This window comes from Bactrocera tryoni, chromosome 1 (assembly GCF_016617805.1).
Source record: "Bactrocera tryoni isolate S06 chromosome 1, CSIRO_BtryS06_freeze2, whole genome shotgun sequence".
NCBI classification, from domain to species: domain Eukaryota; kingdom Metazoa; phylum Arthropoda; class Insecta; order Diptera; family Tephritidae; genus Bactrocera; species Bactrocera tryoni.
The window spans coordinates 76907130-76913129 of record NC_052499.1 but is presented as its reverse complement, the minus strand read 5'-3'; positions in this window follow the sequence as shown (position 1 = coordinate 76913129).

The following is a 6000-nucleotide window of genomic DNA, read 5'->3' as shown; positions in this document are numbered from 1 at the left end:
CAGCGCATGTTACCTTCACCATGAAAGCAGGAGATTGCCCCAGCGTCAATCTTAATCGAACAATTAATCCAGAATGCACTAGCTCGGGATGGACTTAGTGAGCAGCTAAAAATCAAGACTAGAAAAATGTACTGTAAAACTTCGTCCGAAAAATAAGGTGATCCTTAAAACCGATTTGGACATATGGTACCAAATGTGGGAAACTGCAAGTAAATTGAACGTAGAACTAATTGAAAGATATCAGTCAAAAACACTCAGGTTGATTGCAAACGTTCCATGGTACATCAAAAATATTAACTTACACAAAGACCTTTAAATAAATACCGTGAAGAGCGTGATTCAGAAACTCAGTTCAAGATATCATAATCGCCTAAGCTACTGGAGAACAGTGAAGAGACTCGCCGACCGCAAAGGCGAATCATTAGATATAATAACATTTCCTTATTGTCACACGACAGATTGTAAATAATATGAAATAATAAAAAAAACATGGATCTGTTTTTTCTCGATCTCAAATGAAAATTTTCGAGTACAGAATTTTCTATTGAATCAGAGCAATCAGCAAACAACCTCACTCTCTTTTCCCACTAATTTTCATTCACTCGAATTGTAGGAAATTCATTGGAGTGAGCCGCAAGCCGTCCGCGTCAAATTTACCAAATGAAAATCATTCAAAAATATGTGATTAATTTTCTGTCAAATATTATTTTTAATTACACCCTATTTTTTAGAATTCCACACATTTGTGTGTCCTCCAGCTATTCTCCCTTCAAAGCTGCGTGCGAGCGTAATTGATTTTCGGTTATTTTGTATTTTGTATTTAAATTCATATTTTCACACTCAATTTAGTTAGCCATTTGAAAGCGGCATATTGTGTTTGGTTAGCGAGTTTATTTAATTATTTGTTTAAACTAATTACGGCGCACGTACACAAACACACACATACCCACACATGCACACACATATGATTTACTATTTATTTACGTGTTTTTGTTGCTATTCTACATACTTATTTATTTAAATGTGTGTGCCCTTATATAAGTACTTGTGTAGTGTATATATATATGTGTGTGTGTGTGCGTGCATAAGCTGTTAGTTGGTTTAGTCGATTGCTTTCATTGTGCGTTCATCAGTATTTTGAGCGGTATTTTCATGTATGTGTTAACAGCCGCATTTATGTTTTGTCTGTGTATGTATGTGTGTGGGTGTGCCAGTATTTATCGATACATGTAATTAACAACAACGCATAATTCTGCAAGTCAATTTACAGTTGCTGATTGCATTCCATTTAGCCATTTGTCGGCCGACATTTATTTACCGTTACAAGTGCGTTGTTTTTATTATCATTGCACTTTTATTGACATTTGCTAAATGTAGCTTGTTTTTGTTGCTGTTGCTTTTTAACATTTTTATTATTAAGTCATTTATTTATCGCAGTTTTTCGCCCATTTTGGCCGCATTGTTGTTGTTGTCGATTGGAAATTAATTCAGTTTAGTTTAGTAGTTTTTGTCGCTCGCGGCTTTTTTTACCGCAAAACAACAACATAAGCGCAGTTATTTACACAGGTGTGTGTGTGCGGGTGTGTGTGTGTGTGTGTAGTAGTGCGCCGCCGGCGACTTGACTAGTTTAAATGTTAATTAAGCCTTTTTGTTGCAACTATGTTGCCACGAAGCCAAATATTTATTAGCCTGTGTTTATGTATGTATGTGTGCGTGTATTTATTTGTCTAAAAATTTTGTTTTTGCATTGCTAGCATGCTAATTAAATGTTGTTATTTTCATATTACGAGCTTCGTGGCATACGCTTTGATGAAATCTAATTGTGTTCGCTCAAAAATCTCTGTTTGTTTGAATTAGTTGGAAAAAAGTCAATGCAATTACAGCATTTGCATAGCCAAATTTATTTTAAGCGAGTTAATTAGTTTGGAAAAATATTGCTGCTAACTAAATCAGCGCAGAATACAATGAAATCTGTCTAACTAATTTGCTCAGCTCGCTTAAATTAGTTAACTTCGTTTTATTATTGGAATTTTTCGAAGGCTTTTAATCAAATTACAACGTGCTAAATTGATTTTGTCAATGAAAAGCTTTAACTGTACGAAATAGTTCTATAAAAGCTTTCAAATAAAGTGGGGTCAAAAGTTATTGTTCTTCTTCACCCCGTATGTCCTATAAAATATATATATGAACAGCTTGACGAACTGAGTTTTCCGTATATATGCGAATCCTCAGTTCTTAAGAAATCTTTCACCCGAATCGCCTATAACGGACTGCTATAGCTTACATACAAACTGAGCGATCAACGATATTGTAAGGATTTTTTGTGTATTTGCAAGTCAGTTGAAGTTAGCTTTCTTTTTTAATTTTTGTAGACATTACAACTTTTATTGTTTACATATCGCTGCTCATATTTTTTGGGAGACTTTATCTTTCCCGTCATTTTGCGAAAGATTTATTTATACTGAAAGCACACATAAGGCCATTTTTGTATATTAAAGTACTATTCTTTAGTTTGTTTCTGATATTACCGTCGGTCCAAAAAGCCTCTTAAAAACAATCAGTTCTATCCAATCTAATAAAAATTGTATTAGATTCGATTCTTATTTGCTTCTCCCTTGATGAAGTTGTCAAAATTAGACTCTTTTGAATGCTTTAGACAGACGCGACTCATTTATCGGTTTTCTTCAGTAGTACTGATGTCTGAGAACCAAATTCTAAAAAATTGTTTGGTTAGCTCATATTGCATTATTTAATTACGTAGCAAGTTAAAATCTATATTCCGACACATCCAAATAACCACAGCAGTTGTATCATTTTCTCAGTCGATTCATTCGGATCGGCTACATCTGACCCAAAGCTGATATCCATCTCTTTTTATGTCGTCTGCTTGTACCCTGCAAGTACTCAGAAAAAGGGTGTAGCTGAAACTTTTGGATCTCAGTGGAGGTTTTCACGTTTCCACATTTTCGAATGACTCGACCATTACTGCTGTAATGGCATAACTTTAGGCTTAGACGCTTCAATAGCGTTGCTGTTCATCATGTTTGTTGAGTTTGAAATATGTTTTTATACTCACCTACTCGCTTTTACCCTGGGTAGGTAGAAAGTAATGTACATTGAATCGCTCTAGTTAATTATGGTAATGTTGAAGGTGTCTAGGTAAAAAATGCTCTTTAGGCCTACCAGAACAATGGATACTTTAATAGAGACCTTGGACATTATTCTTTAACAAATAAACCTTAATGAGCTTACAACTTATTTGTAGATAATAATATTTTTGTTTTGATTTCAAAATTAAAATAGTTTAGTATATATATCCCCCAGGCACCTGACGGTTCCTCTAGGAACCATTTAAGTTTTATTTCATAAAATTAAAATATAAATTTGTAAAGTTTTTATCAACACTTACACCAAATTAAATTGTAATAACGAAGAAGATTCCAAATGTTCAGCACTAATTATTTTTTCGATACACTCTTACTCAAGCCAAAAGGTAAATGACGGCAAAGCTCACACACAATTGGCCACTGAGCTAAAATATAACGGATATATCAAAGCAACATGTGACGTGATGTAATATTTAAAAATGCATATTCAAAAGTAAAAAAAAGTAGTAGTTCCTGGAGGAACCGCCAGGAGTTTAAGTGTTAAGGCTGAATTGATTCGAACCACATGAGAGCGACCATTTCTTTTTTGGCTAACAATAAACATTTGAGAAAAACTAAATTCTCAATAAGTGAAACCAAACATTAAACATTATGCATTGTAAACGTTGTAACAGAATTTATGGCAACACTAAGTAGGACATATTCATAAATTAATATAAATTTCGAAAAATAGTTGGGATTGGCTTATATTCTTTAGCAAGTAGTAACTGTTTTTAAATTCATAAACAACTAGATAAGTTCATAGTTTCTAAAATTCATTATTCCGAAAAGAGATCTCAAATCGATAATCATTGGATAACTTTATAATGTTCACTCATTGTCGTCTCCTAAACCAGAAAATGAAATTACATGAATCATAAGAAACATCTAATCAGTCACATATAACCGTTCCTAACATCGTATTAGGTTGACATTTTTTTTAAGTAGACGAGTAGTCTTCAGAGATTTATTTCGTTGATTTAAGTGTGCTAAATATTATCAGAAATCTTGCGCGTTCAATGAAATCATGAGAAACCCTTACTTCGGAGGTGATACCACAAACTCCTGAACCATAATTTCAGTATGTATGAATCGAACAGCAATTTTGAGCTCGTCACAAATCCGTGAACGTCACCTGTGACGATCTTATAAACGTCTTTTGAAGCACCGCGATCGTATTTTTTGATTGTCAAATTGTGCGGGATCCAACGAGAACAAACCTTTTTTTATGGCTAAGTGTTCATGCAATATCGAATGTATGCAGGTGGGAGAAATGCATAGGCATGCCTCTATCTGAAGGTATGTTACATGACGGTCTTGCATTATCAGTTCACTTACGGCACCGATGTTTTCTGGCACAACGGCTGTTTTTGGACGACCTTCACGGAATTCGTCTTTGAGCGAGCGTCGGCCACGATTGAATTCGCTGTACCAGTTTTTCACAGTGCTATAGGATGGTGCTTCATAGCCATACAAAGATTTTAGTTCATCGATGCACTCTTCTCGTGATAATCCACGTCGAAAGTTGTGAAAAATGATCGCACGAAAATGGTTACGAGTTAATTCCATTTTTTGGCCGAGATGAATTTTTTAATTCCCTGTAAATAAAACAATTCACGATTAAATGACAAAACGTTCTGAGTGATGTTATGCTAAAATATGTCAAACTTTCCAATGGAAATGTCAGATTGCACCTGGCAACACTTAGTGTTGCCCTAGGCCAGAATGTATATAGCAGCCCTCGTAGATCTGTTCACCTAACGATTGTTTAATTAAGATAACTTTAGGAAACACGTGTTCCCAAAAAGTGTCGGTAGATGGGCGTTATAAGACCTTTACAACGCCGATAAAACGTCATTAAACAACAATCTATAAAGTCCCACAACTACGTATAAATTAAGGTATATAACTGTAAATTGGCACGGATTATCACATAAACCACTTGAAAGTTCCAAGTTGCAATAAAAAATGTTGTTCGGTTTAAACTCGAACTTCCTTACTTGTTACTAATTAAATCCCTACTCTGAAATATTAAGAATAGCATTGAAATGTTTCTGCCCTATTTTGGTAATATCTGTTTTCACCGCTGGATTGCCCGGAAGTGGCTAGTTAGAATGCTTAAAGCGGGTGAAGGCTAAAAGTTGCTCATATCATTGTTGTTGTGATATTAAATGACTTTCGCACGATCACTTTTCCTCCGCCTAACTCAGGCAGATATCGTTCGAAATAATCACAAGGCTTGAAAAAAAAGAATTCGAAGAAGTACATTTGAATTTTATGATGGAATTTCAGACAGAAATCAGCGTATTACTTTAGAAATTTGATTAAATTTAGCGCAAGTTCACCAAATACGGATTTTGTTCCTATTTGTCATTTTGTCTTATGAGTGTTTCCGATGAGAAGCAAATGAACTTGAATCGAACTAACACCACAATATACCCAATCACAAATATTCCTATAATATATGTATATAAAAATAATTTATCTACCAAGACTATAAATAATTCTAATCAGTGTTATATTCTAATTTATAATTCTAGTTGTTTTAGATAAAGTAATTACATTCGACATTTTTTAAACTAAAACAAAGTTTTATTCCTTGCAAATTCTAATCTCAAGGTTGCTTCTCATCCCTCTTTGTTGTACGAATATCGCGCATTATTTTCGCCGCCTTCAAAGCGTTCAGTGGTTTACACAATTTACCATCGCGCTTGTGCAGTTTCATTGCCAGTCTCTTAATTGCTTTGTTGAAGCTCCCTTGATTTGCCCATATGAAAGGAAATAAATGACGACCGACATTCGCCGCGGTTAGACATGAGCCCTGTGCTACAACTAAACGGCGTTTAATCTGTGG